This window comes from Leopardus geoffroyi, chromosome B4 (assembly GCF_018350155.1).
Source record: "Leopardus geoffroyi isolate Oge1 chromosome B4, O.geoffroyi_Oge1_pat1.0, whole genome shotgun sequence".
In the NCBI taxonomy this organism is placed as follows: domain Eukaryota; kingdom Metazoa; phylum Chordata; class Mammalia; order Carnivora; family Felidae; genus Leopardus; species Leopardus geoffroyi.
In genome coordinates, this window is record NC_059341.1 from 124,673,194 (window position 1) to 124,690,726 (window position 17,533).

Sequence of the window (17,533 nt, forward strand, 5' to 3'; positions counted from 1 at the left end):
GCTGGCAGAAATCTTAACTTTTAAAAAAAATTTCCTTTTTTTAAATGTTTATTTTTGAGAGAGAGAGAGTGTGTGTGTGTGTGTGTGTGTGTGTGTGTGTGTGTGAGCAGGGGAAGGGCAGAGAAAGAGGGAGACACAGAATCTGAAGCAGGCTCCAGGCTCTGAGCTGTCAGCACAGAGCCTCACGTAGGGCTTGAACTCACAAACCATGAGATCATGACCTGAGTGGAAGTTACCCGACTGAGCCACTCAGGCACCCCTTAACTATTTGTGACACACAAGTCTCAAAACTTTGCTAAGCCTACAGACCTCTGTCTAGAATAATGTTTTTTCAAGCTTAAAAAATATATTGTTTTACAAAGAAAACCAATTACAAAATTTTAAAGAAAAGGAAGCCATCAGAACATCGGTGGGAGGGGGGAACCCAAACTTGTGACATAATAAAGTAGCAAGTGTTAGCAAGTGCAAAGGTGCTGTCAGTTGAGGTGATGGTGAGCTTTAAAAAAGTGTGAGGTATCTGTAACCAGTATAATATAATATAAAAACATCTGGGGGGCGCCTGGGGGGCTCAGTTGGTTAAGCATCCTACTTCGGCTCAGGTCACGATCTCGCGGTTCGTGAGTTCTAGCCCCACGTCGGGCTCTGTGCTGACAGCTCAGACCCTGGAGCCTGCTTCAGATTCTGTGTCTCCCTCTGTCTCTGCCCCTCCCCTACTCGCGCTCTCTCTCTCTCTCTCTCTCACACACAAGTAGAAACATTTTAAAAACAAACAAACAAAAAACACATCTGATTTCTGCAGGCGATGATGGCGCAGGTCCTGCGGTAACTTCTGTGACTTGTCGCCTACATTGACAATTGAAGGAAATGCTCACTTCCACTCAGTGGTGAGTGAAAATAAAGTTATGATTTTTCTCTCATCTAAGTACATGAAATCAATTGAAATGTATCCATGGGCACCATGAGGGTCTGTGCACCCCAGTGAAGGTTAGACCCCTGGGCAAGGTAGACTCAGCTGACATCTGGGTTAAGATGACATTTGTGCTGTTTTATCACCTAGAAAAACTGTTGCCCTGGGCACATTTGCCTGGTTTGTCCTGAGGCTTTTCATTCGCCCTGGTTCCTGACATGATGTTCCAGGTGACAGGCAGGGTGAGAACCCGGTCCCAGGCAAACATCAGAGAGGGGCAGGCTGATGCGCAGGGACAGAGGAGTATAGATGGAAAAGCAAGCCCTGGGAGGAAGGCTGGAGGGATGCCAGAGATTTGGGATAAGATTTCCTATCTTGCATTGCCATACACTGTTAAGGGTCATTAAAATGCCCATCCTGGCAATGTCATATAGGCCAATGTTGAAATGTCCTCTGCCTCTATATTGAAGATTACAGAAACTAAAGGAGGGGCCAGGATACAAAACAGAGGGGGACTTTCACTTGATATTCTTTCAAGGCTTATACTGCACGTATTTAATAACCAACATGGCCCTCGGCACCAAACAATTAAAATGGGCCCCAGCTGTAAAAGCTGGAGCAGACCCAACTGATATGTTCTAATAAACAGAAGACTTGGCACCTATAGAATGTTGAATCATGTGCATGGATTATCTGTTCAAACAAATAGTTAAGTACAGGAGATTCTAAGAGTGTGTGTGTATGTGCACTCACACACATACACACACACAAAGATGCTACCAGTCCAACTTTTTACACAGACCACTTGCCTTTGCATGAGACAAATTCTGGGCAAATTCTAAGAGGCCTATCAACCAGACGTATTCCAGGAAAAACATCTTTTTTTTTTTTTTTTTTAACGTTTATTCATCTTTGAGAGACAGAGACAGAGCATGAGCAAGGGATGGACAGAGAGAGGGGGAAGGCACAGAATCCAAAGCAGGCTCCAGGCTCCGAGCTGTCAGCACAGAGTCTGACGCGGGGATCGAACTCATGAACAGCGAGATTGTGACCTAAACCAAAGTCAGACGCTCAACCGGCTAAGCCAACTAGGTGCCCCCAGGAACATCTTTTAACAGAAGAAGCCAACTGCTTCTTCAGAGAATGAATTTTATTTATTTATTTATTTATTTATTTATTTATTTATTTATTTTTTCAATATATGAAGTTTATTGTCAAATTGGTTTCCATACAACACCCAGTGCTCATCCCAAAAGGTGCCCTCCTCAATACAGAGAATGAATTTTAACACATGCATAAATTCTTATACTAATCACAACAAATGAAATAGAGAACGATTTCAATACCTCCAAAGAATTCTCTTGTGCTATCCTTTTGTAGGTAGACCCTTCCCAACACCTAGCTCCTGGCAATCACCAATCTGCTCTCTTTCCCTATGGTTTTGCCATTTCCAGAATGCCATATAAATGGGGTCATACAGGGTAGCTCAGTCAGTTAAGCGTCTGACATAATTTTGGCTCAGGTCATGATCTCATGGTTTGTGAATTCGAGCTCCACATGAGGCTCCACACTGATGGTGTGGAACCTGCTCAGAATTCTCTGTATTCCCCTTTCTCTCTCTCAAAAATAAATAAAATTTTTAAAAAAGGATCATACAGTACATGACTTTTTGTGACTCTCTTCCTTCACTTAGCATGATGTATTTGGGATTCACACTTGTTGTTGAGTGTATCAATAGCTTTCTCCTTTTTATTGTTGAGTAGTATTCCATTGTATGGATGTACCACAGTCTATCCATTCACCCACAGAAGGACATTGGAGTTATTTCCAGTGTTTTGTTATCGTGAATAAAGCTTTTGTAAACTATTATTTATAGGTTCCTGTGTGATTTTAAATTTTCACTTCTCAATGGTAAATACTTAGATTACTGGGTCATTGGGTAGATGTGTATTTAACTTTATAAGAAATTTCCTGTTTTCCTTAGTGGTTGGGTCATTCTGCATTCCTGCCAGCCATGTAAAAGAGTCTCAGTTGCTCTGCATTCTCGTCAGCACTTGGTGTTGTATTTTTTTTATTTTAGCTGCTCTAATAAGGCATATTTCACTATGGCTTTAATTTGCACTTCACTAACAATTACTCACGTTGAACATCTTTTTATGTGTTTATTTGCCATCTGTATATGTTTGTGATGGTTAATTTTACATGTCAACTTGACTGGGGCATGAAGTGCCCAGGTATTTGGTCACATATTATTCTGGGTGTTCCTATGAGAATGTTTTTGGATGAGATTAATATTATTTTTTTTAATGTTTACTCATTCTTGAGAGAGAGAGGGAGAGAGAGAGAGAGAGAGAGAGAGAGAGAGAGAGAAAGAGTGCAAGCAGGGGAGGGACAGAGAGAGAAGAGGACAGAGAATCTGAAGCTGGTCCTGCACTGATAGCAGAGAGCCCAATGCAGGGGCTCAAACTCACAAACCACAAGATCATGACCTGAGTCAAAGCTGGATTCTTAACTGACCTGAGCCTATGGATGAGATTAATATTAAAGTGGTAGATTAAGTAAAGAAGATTGCCCTCTTTAATGCCGGTAGGTCTCATCTAACAAGTTAAGGTTCTGAATACAACAAAAATGCTGATCTTGCCCTGAGTTAAGAGAGAAATTCTCCAGCCTGACTGCCTTTAAACTGGGACATTGGCTTTTTCCTACCTTCAGATTCAAACGGAAACACATGCGCTTTCTGGGTCTTGAGCCTGTCGCCATCAGACTGGAGCCACTTCACGGCTCCTCCTGCTTCTCAGCCTTCAGAAGGGGACTAGAGCAATACCACCGGCTGTCCTGAGTCTCTAGTTTGCCACCTTACACTACAGATCTTGGGTCTGTCGGTCACATAATCACATGGGCCAATTTCTTATAATAAATCTCTTCTACATACGTATACATCCTATTGCCTCTGTTTCCCTGAAGAACTCTGGCTAATACAATGGTGAAGTGTCTGCTTAAATCTTTGCCTAATTTCTTTTTTTAAATTATTTATGTTTTCATTTATTTTTGAGAGACAGAGCATGCGTGGGGGAGGGGCAGAGAGAGAGGGAGACACAGAATCTGAAGCAGGCTCCAGGCTCTGAGCAGTCAGCACAGAGCCCGATGCGGGGCTCGAACTCACGGACCGCGAGATCATGACCTGAGCTGAAGTCAGACACTTAACTGACTATGAGCCATCCAGGCGCCACTTTTTGCCTAATTTCTGATTGGATCACCGCTTTTCTTACTTTTGAGTTTTGAGAGTTTTTTATATGTTCTGGGGATAAGTCCACTGTTGGATATGTGATTTGAAAAATACTTTCCCCAGGACATGACTTGTCTTTTAATTTTCTTAACAATGAAGTTTGCAGAGCAAAAGTTTTTAATTTCGATAATGTCAAATTCATCGATTTTTTTTCTTTTATGGGTCATGCTTTCCATGTGATGTCTAAGAACTTTTGGCCTAATCCAAGGCCGTGATGAGTTTCCCTTGTGTTTCCTTCTGAGAGTTTTGTAGTTTTATATTTTACATCTACATTTTGAGTTAATTTTTGCATATGGCGTGAGTTGTGGGTTAATTTTTTAGCATATAGAGATCCAGTTGTTCTGGGACCATTTGTTGGGAAGACAGTCCTTTCCACCGAACTAATTATTTTTGTTAAAATTCATTCCAATTTCAGAGTGTCCAAAAGGACACTTGAGACCTGCCAAGGTGTTTGAATCTTGAGGTCTGTGTGTCCCAAAGAAAGGAGAGAGGGCTCAGCTGAAGGTTAGGATTCTCTCCTACGCTTTCTATAACGATTGCAGATGTGGACAGCTGTCAGTGGCTAAAAAGTAAAACATTCCACAATGTTCTCAAAGTAGCACCCTGCTTACACAGAGGCAAAACAAGGGCTGAAACATCATGAAAAAGTGTCAAGTGAACGTTTTCCCAAATTCAAATCTTATCTTTGCACAGTATTCTGGAGTATTATGTGCTCTGAAATCCAAGGAAGCTGACACACCCTTTTCCTCAAAATGCATGTAACAACTTTGTTTCCTGGCTTTCGCGGTTCACAATTTGTCTTTATGGTCATTACAGTACTTTCTACACTCATTAGAATAAGCAGTGGCATAAAGAGAAGCAGAGGATAAAAACATAGGCTTGATGAAGAAAATGAAGTTTAGCTGTTAGAATTTTAGCTTATAAAAATAGATTAGAATTTACTTATGTATTTATCTATATTTATTTTTCAAGTTTATTTTTGAGAGAGGGGGAGGGGCAGTGAGAGAGGGGTACAGAGGATCTGAAATGGGCTCTGTGCTGACAGCAGAGAGCCCGATGCAGGGCTCAAACTCACAAACCGTGAGATCATGACCTGAGCGGAAGTCGGACGCTCACGCTCAACTGACTGAGCCACCCAGGCGCCCCTAGATTAGAATTTAGATTAAAGTTAGATTATAAAATAATTTAGATTATTTTAAAAATTCAGTTCAGCCTAGAAATCTAAAATAAAATTATGTCACATTTATATGTTCATTCCCTTCTTTGTAGCATTTTGCCAATCACCCAGGAGCAGGCAACTGACTTCCCATATCTTAAAAAAAAAAAAAAAAAAAAAAAAAAAGGTTAATTTGCTATAAATAACAATTTGTGTTGAAAACCCAAAGTTTATTTTAAAATTAAGTTGAGCCTTTTTAATTACGGTTCTTCAAAGGAACTTCTGAACTTGACATTTGACTGGAGGCAGCAGTCAGCAAACGGAATAATAACCTTTAGAAACCAGCAACATGGACAGAGAGAGCCTACGGGAGGCAAGCAAGAAGGGGGGGATGTCCAAGCACCCCAGGGTTCCCTCATGAATCAAAGTGTTGTGAGAACTTGTTGGCAGTGATCTTGGGAAACTCTTCAATAGGAATTTGGTTCAAGTCTTTAATTCGCTGTAAAGAACCAGCTATAACATCCTTTTTATTTTCCCAGGCTCTAGGCTGAACACCCAGGGTGCATGTGCACTGGCCCTTCTCCTCTTCCCCTCTTACGCCTGGGAAAGAATCGCCTCAAAGCAGCACATTACTTAGGATTCTTTGGATATTGATTTCAGGTACTTTTTATCCACTTATGATTTTAGATGATATGCATTCAGCTAACTCTTTAAGATGATGTAAGCATAGAATGGTCTTTGGCCACAGGGCCCCTCCTCCCCAGTCCATGAAGAAAGGCCATCTGGTAGTAGGGGAGAGAGACTGAGGAGAAGGGCAAAAGGATCTGAACTTGAGCCCCTGATGCCAGCTCTTCCCTGGGCAACCCTGTTAGTCAAAACAATACATTTAGTTTCTTGCAAACAAGAGTCCTTACAAATACATTCCCTGTGGCCAGAATCATGTGCACTTATGGGAGAGATTTGCAGGGGCCAGATGATAATAATAGCTACCGTTTATTGCAAGCTTAATTTGCACCCGAATCTGTGCTGACCATTTAGGTATACCATCTCCTTTAATTCTCACACATTTCAGGTGGATATATTGCTCTCTCCAGGTTTCAAATGAGGAAATTGTGACTCAGAGAGGTTCAGTAACTTGCTCAAAATCACACAGCTACTAAAGGGCAGAGCAGGGATTTGAAGTTAGGGCTCTCTGACTTCAGAGCCTATGTTCTTTAACCGCAAGGTGCTGGAGCCCTTCGAGGGCCATTCGGGCTACCCCAGGAAGCAGGTGACGGCACTGTGTGCTGATGGGGTGTCAGTCAAGTTTGGACTGCTTGCCCCTGAGTGCTCGGTTACTGTAACGGCTGAGATCATGCCAGAAGCAGAAAGATCATCCGGCTGGCTCATCTGAGAAGGGGGCTCATCTTTCTCCCATCCAGCATGCTGCCAATTTGAAAATCCCTTTAAAACGAAACAAGAGGTTGGGGCGCCTGAGTGGCTCAGTCGGTTAAGCGTCCAACTCTTGATCTCGGCTCAGATCATGATCTCGGGGTTCCTGAGAGGGAGCCCCATGGCGGGCTCTGCATGGAAAGTGTGGAGCCTGCTTGGGATTTCCTCCCTCCCTCTCTCCCTGTCCTTCCCCCGCTCATGTTTTCTCTCTTTCTCTCTCCCTCTCCCTCTCTCAAAATAAATAAATGAAACAAGAGGCTTCAGGAAACTCGTAACGGCACATCGAATTGCAAGGCATGGCAGCAGCAAGCCAAGGAGAGAAATTCCTGAAGCAGATTCTTGTAGGAAACTTTTGAGCAGCTTTTAGTATAGAAGGCAGGAGTGGAGTCTTTGAGAAGCATGTACTTCCAAAAGAAAGCCTGTTTTATTAAAAATTTTTAAATATGAAATTGTAAAGATTGGCATCCTTTCCCTCTTCGCAATTTCATCTCATGTCTGATGGTGGCACTTTCTGTGTAAGCTGCTGTGAATTGGTGTTTCTGGTACTTGCAGTCAAAAGCATTCTAAGAGATCAAGTAGGTGCTCAAGAAACATTTGCAGCTCCTAGATATGAGCCGATTACGTGGATTTGGTAGGGGCATCAGAGTTGTAAAGAGGTAGAAAACTGAAGGGAGGAAGTTCAGGGGCTCGGGATTCAGGGAACAGCTGGGGAGCATCCTAAGACCCAGTAGAATAGGAGGCAGAGACCTGGGGCCCAGAGAAACTGGCATGTTTGGGGGCAGAGCATCATCTTGTGGGTCAACACGGTCCCTGTGTGTGAAGAAATGCACCAAAGGACTCATTCCCGTGCTGCAGAGGCCCGGGTGCGTGGGAGATACATCACCTGCCGGCTCTCTCTCCTTTACACATGTCTTGTCCTGGGCACATCCTGTCCTGGGCACAGCCCGCAAGGCTCCACACTCCCCTGCTTGTCCGCAACCTTTCTTTGCTTTTTTGTTTGGTCTTGTTTTTTGTTTTTTTTTTTTAACGTTTATTTTTGGGAGAGACAGAGTGCGAGTGGGGGAGGGGCAGAGAGAGAGAGGGAGACACAGAATCCGAAGCAGGCTCCAGGCTCTGAGCTGTCAGCACAGAGCCCGAGGCGGGGCTCGAACTCACAAACTGTGAGATCATGACCTGAGCCGAAGTCGGAGGCTCAACCGACTGAGCCACCCAGACGCCCCAACATTTATTTATTTTTGAGAGGCAGAGTGGGGGAGGGGCGGAGAGAGAATGAGACACAGAATCAGACGCAGGCTCCAGGCTCCGAGCTGTCAGCACAGAGTCCGACACAGGGCTTGAACCCATGAGCTGTGAGATCATGACCTGAACCAAAGTCGGACGCTCAACTGCTCGACCAACTGAGCCCCCCAGGCACCCTGTGTGGGACCTTTCTGACGGCTCATCCTCGGTCTCTTTTGCTGGTTCCCCCTATTGCCTGAGCTTCTAAATGTTGGAATGCCTCAGGACTCTGTGTTTGATTTCTTCTCTCTCTCAACTCCCTCCTTAGGAGGCCTCATCCCGTCTCACGGCTTTAAATCCCATTACACGCTGCTAGCTCCCAAAGGACTGTCTACGGCCCCAACCCGTCCTGTGGACCCCGACTCCTAAAATGCACTGCCCATGGGGCAGATCCACGTGGGGACGTCCACCTGTCCAAAACCGAGCTCCTGATATCCACACCCCCAAATGTGTACCACCCCTAATCTTCTCCAACTCCATTAATGGAAAGTTCATTTTTCTAATTGCCCCAGCAAAAATAAAGTTGCTGTTATCCTTGAGCCCTCACTGTTCGTCACTCCGCCCATACAGACAGCGACAAGTCCTGTCAGTCCTACCTTCAAAATATACCCAGAATTTTTGCCCCCGGCAGTGCCTCTACTGTGGCCCAATCACCATCACTCTTTGACTGAATTGCTCTGCTTTTGTTTCCTTTTAGCTGATTTTCGACAAAGCATCCAGAGTGAGCCTATTAAAATAGGAGTCGGGTTGCGAGGCACCTGGGTGGCTCAGGTGGTTGAGCGTCTGACTCTTGGTTTTGGCTCAGGTCATGGTCTCACAGTTTGTGGCTTCAAGCCCCGTATCAGGCTCTGCCCTCTCAGCATGGAGGCTGCTTGGGATTCTCTCTCTCTCTCTCTCTCTCTCTCTCTCTCTCTTTCTCTCAATAAATAAATAAATAAATAAATAAATAAATAAATAAAAATAAACTTAAAAAAAAAATAGGAGTGGGGCGCCTGGGTGGCGCAGTCGGTTAAGCGTCCGACTTCAGCCAGGTCACGATCTCGCGGTCCGTGAGTTCGAGCCCCGCGTCGGGCTCTGGGCTGGAGCCTGTTTCCGATTCTGTGCCTCCCTCTCTCTCTGCCCCTCCCCCATTCATGCTCTGTCTCTCTCTGTCCCAAAAATAAATAAACGTTGAAAAAAAAAAATAGGAGTCGGGTTATGTCATTTTCTGTTCAAAACCCTCCAAGGCCTCCTGTCTCCTTCAGAGCAAAAAACCCAAGTCCTTATAACCTCCTCCAAAATATCACATGATCACACCGGCCTCCTTGCCAGACATTCTCCTGCCTCAAAACCTTTACACTTGCTGTTCCCTCCAGCTGGAATGCTGTTCCCTCCACCTGGAATGCTATTGTTGCCACCTGGAACACTCCTCCCAGATATCCACGTGGCTAGCTCCTTCAAAAGCTCCTCACCCAGCCACACATGTATCACTTCCCCTCAGCAGCTGCCTGTGTCGTCACTGGTTTATCGTCCGGCCTCCCGAAGACAGATTATAAGCTCCGCGAAGGCAGGAAATGCCTGATTGTGCACTGCCATGGGTCTCACACAAGTGCCCGGCACTATAAACCCTCAAAACCCTTCTAGACTGAAGAGAGGAACGCGGCCCCTCCCCTCCGGAGCTGCACAAGCACCCCAAACCCCGTCTGTTCACCACTGAAATCGGTGTCCCCCCACCCCCCAGAAGTCCTCTTCTGCTGAGCTCTGGGCATCCCCTTCACCTCCTCCCTGATGGCTCATTCACTCCACCAACGCCTACAGTTTCACCCCCTAAAAGGTTCTTAGCCCATCCCTTTTCTGTTCTGCCTCGTCTTACCCACTCATCAACTCTGCAATCACCTGCCACCTGGCCTTCGTGCCTCCAGAATTTCTGCCCCCTGCCCTTCCGCAATCTATCACCAGTATAACATAGTGATTCTTTTTGTTGTTTGCTAATCACATTAAACTAATTTTACATGCAGTTTGAGTACCTTTATTTTTTTAAATGTTTATTTTTGAAAGGTGGGGAAGAGAGGGGGAGGGACAGAGAGGGAGGAGGACAGAGAGAGGGGGACAGAGGATCTGAAGCAGGCTCTGTGCTGACAGCAGCAAGCCCGATGACGGGCTCGAACTCACGAACTACAAGATCGTGACCTGAGCCGAAGTCAGACGCTTGACCAACTGGGCCACCCAGGTGTCCCACACAGCACCTTTAATTTTTTGGTCGACTTTCCTTTTCTTCTTATTACCTGAGACATCCATGTCTACCAAAAAGTTGAAAGAATGAATCTTAGCGCTCACATACCTTCTGTCAGATTCACCAATTGCTAACTCGTTGCCATATTTACTTTCTTTCTTATTTCTCTCTTATATATAGGGCAGACACCATGACGCTTGACCTCTAAATATCTCAGCATGCATCTCTCAAAAACAAAGGCGTCCTCCTACATAACTACAACACCATCATCACCTCCAGGAACAAGAACATTAATGTAATAACATCTTATAAATAATTCATATTCGCATTTCTCCCATTATTGTGACATCATCTTTTATAGTTTGCTTGTCATATCCTTAGTTTCTTTTACTCTTAATCAATCTTCCCCCACCCACACTGCCTTTTTATTTTTCATGACCTTAATTTTTTTTTTTTTTTTTTTGAAGAAATCAAGTTCAGTTGTCTTGTAGAATTCTTTTGCCTGACTTAAAACACAACTCAGATTGGGGCACCTGGGTGGCTCAGTCGGTTATGTGCCCGACTCGATTTCGGCTCAGGTCATGATCTCACAGTTAATGAGTTCAAGCCCCATGTCGGACTCTGCACTGACAGCACAAAGAATTGCTTGGGATTCTCTGTCTCCCTCTCTCTCTGCCCCTCCCCGGCTCATGCTTGCTCTCTCTCTCTCTCTCTCTCTCTCTTTTAAAAATAAATAAATAGGGGCGCCTGGGTGGCTCAGTCGGTTGAGCGTCCGACTTCAGCTCAGGTCACGATCTCGCGGTCTGTGAGTTCGAGCCCCGCGTCGGGCTCTGGGCTGATGGCTCGGAGCCTGGAGCCTGTTTCCAATTCTGTGTCTCCCTCTCTCTCTGCCCCTCCCCCGTTCATGCTCTGTCTCTCTCTGTCTCAAAAATAAATAAACATAAAAAAAAAATTTTTTTTTTAATAAATAAATAAATAAATAAACACAACTCTGAATGTCCCTGTCCTGCCTAAAGCCCTTCACTGGAAATCCACTACTGGAAGGTTAAGGTTGGAGTTTAAGATGTCCATAGGTCCTCCGTGCCATGACTTCTGTCCAAGCTGAACTGTTTGAGGCTTTGTCTCCAGCCATCCACTGTCCTCCACACCCAGTCGATGTTTTCCTTGTCTCTGAACTTCAGTTCATGCAGTCCCTTCTGCCTTAAATGCCCTTTCTCCTCTTTTCCCCAGTAGATTGTTACTTATTTCTTAAAAACTCAATGCAGGCATCACCTCCTTCAGGAAGTCTTACTTGACTACCTCGCCTGGCTGCTCCCCTGATCTTCGTTCCTGTCCCTATCCCTGCACTCAGAACTGTTCTAATATTATGAGTGTGCCTGTCTCCTCCACTAGACTGTGAGGTGACTGAGGACAGGCACTGTGGCTTGCCCGCCTCTGTGTGCCTCAACAAATGTGTGTGAAATGAATGAGTGACAAACAGGAGAGAGGAAGAAAAGGAAAGGGGCTCTTGCCCTGTTCTTCAATCCCAGGAAGAAAGGGGGCAGCATGCCTTTACTAAGGAAAAAAGCCAGAAGGAAGGGACTGTGGATCTAGTCGAGGAATGAAAGCAGAGGGTTCTGGTCTTCTTACCAGCCTTTTACCCACCGTCAAAACAACAAGCCCTAGGAACTGTGTCCCCTGGTCCTTTGTAAGCTTTCCTAGGCTGAGTGACTTTCTGTGTTGTGGTTTCTCTGCAGCAGTAGATAGCCAAGCCTTTGGCATATTAAGGAGTCTGTGGGCTTGTCCTCAAGACAGGAAGGAAGATGGAGCCGCACAGCCAGTGTTGGAGAGAAGAATCCCTGGGCAGGGGACGGGATGGCGGCACATTCAAAGGGCGGAGGAAAAAGGCCAAGGTCCTGGGGCCTGTGACTAGGAAGAAAAGGAGAGTTTAGGGAATTGGTCTGGACCTGAGAAATGTCCGTTAAGTTTAAAAATGGGCACCTGAAGGGCGCCTGGGTGGCTCAGTCCAACTTCGGCTCAGCTCATGATCTCATGGTCTGTGGGTTCAAGCCCCACGTCGGGTTCTGTGCTGACAGCTTGGATCCTGGAGCCTGCTTCAGATTCTGTGTCTCCCTCTCCGCCCCACCCCTGCTCACGCTCTATCTCTCAAAAATAAATAAACATTTTTGGGGGGCGCCTGGGTGGCTCAGTCGGTTAAGCGTCCGACTTCAGCTCGGGTTGTGATCTCCCAGTTCCTGGGTTCGAGCCCCGCATCGGGCTGTGCTGACAGGTCAGAGCCTGGAGCCTGCTTTGGATTCTGTGTCTCCATCCCTCTCTGCCCCTCCCCTGCTCACGCTCTATCTCTCAAAAATAAATAAACATTTTTGGGGGGGGCGCCTGGGTGGCTCAGTCGAGTAAGCATCCGACTTCGGCCCAGGTCACGATCTCACAGTTCCTGGGTTCGAGCCCCGCGTTGGGCTCTGTGCTGACAGCTCGGAGCCTGGAGCCTGCTTCGGATTCTGTGTCTCCCTCTCTCTCTGCCCCTCCCCTGCTCATGCTCTCTCTCAGAAATAAATTAACATTAAAAAAATTTTTTAATAAAATTTAAAAAAAATAATAAAAATGGGCCCCTGAAGACCTCTCACGGGGAGCTATTTTACCAGATGCCAAAGAATTTGGGCCCATGGCCAAATCTGGAAAGAATGTTTTAAGACCTGGCAGTAGCTAAGTGACTGAGCTCTGCCTTGGAAGAAAAGGCAAAAGTGGGAAGGACTCCAGAAATATATTTCAAAAATCAGAGCCCCTAAGTGTTATTCTACATGCCGGCTCTAATCAGTTGGTAAGGACTTTCAGTATTGCTAAATTGAGAAGGAATCTAAAGCCATCACCAGAAAAGAAAGAAAAAGAAAGTAAAAGAAAGAAAGAAAAAGAAAGGAAAGAACATGGAAACCAGAAGGAAAGGTAAAAGAGGGGGGCTCCTTCAAGTTACTGTTGAGTGGTTTAAATCTGGAAGAGCACGTACCTGGGCTTTGTTGCCCCACTCCTTAGCGATGCAATCCTGGGCAATTTACAAAACCTCATGAGCACATTGGGGCTGCGCTGCGGATTTAATTAAATAGCCTATAGTAATAATAGGTAACACTCACACAACAGCCTTTACATATGTTCATTAATTCAGTCCTCACAACGACCCATAAAGTGATTATCCCTGATTCACCCACGAGGACACTAAAGTTCAGGGAGGGTGATACAATTAACAAGCTGCAGAGCCCAGGCAGTCTGGCTCTGAGCTCACATTCCTAACCATCTTCAGAGCCGACCGCTTTCCATTGCTGATTGCAATCATCCTGGGTCAAGCAACTGACGTAAGCTCCGTGATTTAACTTCACCCCACGGGACCTTCACCCCTGGGGTTCACGCGTGGCATAAAGCAACCAGTAGAGCACTTCGCCTCAACCCATGCCACCTACAGAGCCACGAACAGGACAAGAGCAGGGATTCACCTGAAGAAAAGGGAAAGGACAGCATCGGGACTCAGGAATTTGGCCTCTGACAAAACATCTCTGGCCTTTTTACTTGTTTGCTCTAGCATGAAAGGTCTACTCAAGATGGACCCAAAGACAGGGGAGCCAGAGGGGACAGTGTGCAGTGCGTGGAGGGTCTGTTCTGCTTTCTCCTGTGTTGGAACGACGCATTCTTGCACAAAATGGCCTTAGGGCAGGTGTCCCCAACCTCTGGCTTCTGTGCCAAATCCTGCCCATTACTGTTGTTTTGTTTTGTTTTGTTTTTTGGGGGGCTTTTTGTAAATAAAGTCTTCTTGGAAGATAGGCAGGTTTATTCTTTAATGTGTTGTCTAAGGCCAGTCTCACACGACAGCAGCAGGTCTGCGTAGGTGCAATGCAGACCGTGAGGCTTACGTAGCCACCTCTCCGGCCCTTTGCAGAAAAACTGCTGATCCCAGCTGGCCGCTTCAGGTCAGATTTTCTAGATATCAATATGGCACAGGCGATCGAGCTCATGTCCTGACCTAAGGAAGGAAGGACACCACGTCTGCTTGGGTGTTTGCCAGGGGAGGTATGAAGGAGGATGTCCGTCTACAAGGGGAGCTGAAGTGAAAACAAACGGGGCCAGAGGAGGATATTGCAGAGTATGCTCTGAGAAGCGCTAATCAATGTTATGTGGTAAAACGGTTCGGGGGTCAACTGGGAACTTCTGTGTCAAACAACCTTAAGCAGATCTCGCTACTGCAGGACTTCTCAGGACCTTTAAAATGCCACTTTGCCTTGGGATTTCTCAGAGTGTGATATGGTTCACCGAACGCATCTTCCCCATGGGACTATGTTCTTCAGAACATTCTCTGGGAAATGCTGAAATAAAAGAAGTATTTAGTATCGTGCTCCCTGGCAATGAGAAATGAAAAGTATGAGAACCGTGGCTTAATGAGCTGTGCTTCTCTCGGGAAGGAAAGAAAACAAAGAAGAAATAAAAAGAGCCAGGGTGAAAAAAAAAGAAAAAAGAAAAGAAAAGAAAGAGAGGTGTTTGAAGGGAGGAAGGAAGAAAGAAAGCAGGACCCTGGAGAAACAACATGAGGAAGTGAGGAACACTTGGGAGACTGGACTATCAGAGGGAACAATCTGCCAAATGCTGGGCTGCCACCCAACACAGGACGTGTGGTCACTTCATCATCACCATGGTCATCATCAGCACCACCCGAGAAGCTAACCTTCCCTGAGGCCTCACTACTCTGCAGATGCTGTGTTACGTCCTTTAGACACACGATGTCATTTAATTCCCATTTTCCAGATGAGGAAATAGAGGCACAGACAAGTAACTACTCCGAGTCAAAGCTTATAAAGCTTGTTAAGTGGCAACGTGCAGATTTGACTCTGTGACCTGGAGCCAGAGCCCATGGTCTCCCTGCTGCCCTGCGCCACATGTACCTGCATTCGACCCAGGGCTGGAGTCCACTATGCAACCCAAAATGGGTCCTGCACAGAAATGTGAAACCCAAAATGGGTGCTGCACAGAAATGCAATGTGAAGACACGTGGAGGAAAAGACAAAACAAACCAGCCAATGTCACTTTGGATATTTAACTACACGGGGCCAAACAACTAGAAGACTAGCACCATGTTTTAGATAGCATCATGCTTTCTTCCTCTCTCTCTCTTCTTACTCTTGTGTTAACTATTCCTTTTTTTTTAATTAAACTTTTTTTTCATGTTTATTTATCTATTTTGAGAGAGAGAGAGAGAGAGAGTGTGTGTGTGTGTGTGTGCGTGCTTGGGGGAAACGCAAAGAGAGAATCCCAAGCAGGCTCCACACTGTCAGTGCAGAACCCGATGCGGGACTCGATCTCAGGAACCATGAGATCGTGATCTGAGCCAAAATCGGATGCTTTGCCGACTGAGCCACCCAGGCATCCCCTTAACTATTCCTCCTTAACTGATATCATAAGTTGCATATCAGCCTATATCAGGCTTATCCAATGTGTACATTCATTCATAAAGTGAGCACAAGACAGTTTTTGAATGTTAAAAAGCATTTTGAACCCAAACACTATGATTACTGCATTTATAAATAAGCCTCACTTAGACTTCCACAACTACCAATTCCTTTTTTAGAATGGGGGACCTATGAATAGCTTCCTATGACAGCTTCTGAAAATGTGAATCACAGCTCATTTAAATCTTTTGTGGCTCAGGGGCGCCTGGGTGGCTCATTAGGCAAAACATCCGACTTGGGCTCAAGTCATGATTTCACAGTTTGTGAGTTTGAGCCCCGCATCGGGCTCTGTGCTGACAGCTCAGAGCCTGGAGTCTGCTTCGGATTCTGTGTCTCCCTCTCTCTCTCTGCCCCTCCCCCACTCTCACTCTGTCTCTATCTCAAAAAATAAATAATAAACATTAAAAAAATAATATTTTGAAATCTTTTGTGGCTCAGAAATGTACCTGCATTTAAATACTAGCATTTATCCCATCCTACCTAACCACTGATTGCCATGCTTAAAATATGATGAAAATAGTAAATCACACTGGACAAGGGGGTTCAACCCAGGTCTGGATAAAAACAGTCCAGCCAGCATGTGAACAACTTGCACACTGACTTTCCTGGATTTGCTGCAATGGCAAAAAAAAAAAAAAAAAAGAAAAAGAAAGAAAGAAAGAAAGAAAGAAAGAAAGAAAGAAAGAAAGAAAGAAAGAAAGAAAGAAAAGAAAAGAAAAAGTTCCCTCTGCATGCTACAAACATTGGCTGGGAGCTCCTGTAAGCAAAGTTCTCATGGGACAGGCCCTCTGATTTACGTCCTTGAGTCTATAGCGAAATAAAGGGCCGCTGCAGGCCGGCCAGGCTGCAATGGAGAGGCCGCCGCGCGGCTTGCCAGTTTCTGTTTACCTGGTGAACGGTGAGGGCAGGCTGCGGGCGCCTCGGTCCAGAAGAGCTGCAGGGCAGAGCGTTCCGCTCGTGGCTGGCCCCCGGGCTGCTTCAGCTGCTGCTAACATCCCATTGGAAAGCCCAAAGCGCTGAGAGCCCCGAGGCCAATATTACGTTTCCAAGAGAGGATGCCTGCCCCTGCCCCCAACACCCCCCCTTTGCTTGCGTTGACTTTGGAGCGGCTCGGGTTTCTTCCACCCCTGCGCGAAGCAGCTGGGAATCGGGGCGTTGCGCTGGCTGCGGGGTGAGGCGGCCCCTGAAACCACTTCCAGATGTGCTTGGCAGGCCAGCTCCTCGCCTGGCCCGGGCTTCCTCTCGCATCCTCCTCCGGCAATCTGCGTGCAAATCGTTTCGAAAACAAGGCAGTGCTGGAGGAAACGATTCAAAACTGGAGAAGAGCAGACTCTTGGAGGGTGAATTTCCTCCACATGATGGGTCTAAGGTAAACTTTGCAAGAGCAGAAGTGGAAGAATTAAGTTCACACTGATTTTAAGACTCTCTTCACAGCCACTAGTTTCTCCTGAAATGTCCCAGTCATTAAAATGCTGTGGTCCCCAAATTAAAGCCCAGCTAACAGCTATGGTCTCATTCTACCAAGGCAATAATAGCAATAGAAGTTTTAAGATGGCGTGTTTTGAGCCTGAACATGGAAAGGAATCAGGCAGGGACTCAACCCCACCCAGCTCTGGGCTGTTCAGTTTCTGCTATTGATTCTCAGAAACCCAGGAAATGGTGCCAGCACGTTGCCTGGGATCATGGAATTTAGTTCTGCAACCTCTGTCCTTAGCTCCTACAAGGAAATGAAGATCCCCTGCTCACTGGTTCTTTCTAAAGTGGTATTTCCCAATAGAAA

At 45.8% G+C, this 17,533-nt stretch overlaps 1 protein-coding gene across 2 annotated transcripts in view; it reads right to left on the reverse strand.

Annotated features, from left to right (window-relative positions):
- GLT8D2 (glycosyltransferase 8 domain containing 2) overlaps positions 1 to 17,321 on the reverse strand; it is a 45,017-nt gene extending 27,696 nt beyond the window's left edge. The window contains exons 1-2 of one of the 2 annotated variants that reach the window (XM_045466650.1): positions 16,642 to 17,240; positions 11,915 to 12,178 (exon numbers count right to left, since the gene is read on the reverse strand). The gene's annotated coding sequence lies outside the window, so the exon portion shown is untranslated. Of the gene's footprint in view, positions 1 to 11,914; positions 12,179 to 16,641 lie in introns of both variants that reach the window. The other variant, XM_045466649.1, reaches the window with a different exon arrangement.
- Positions 17,322 to 17,533: the final 212 nt, after the last annotated feature.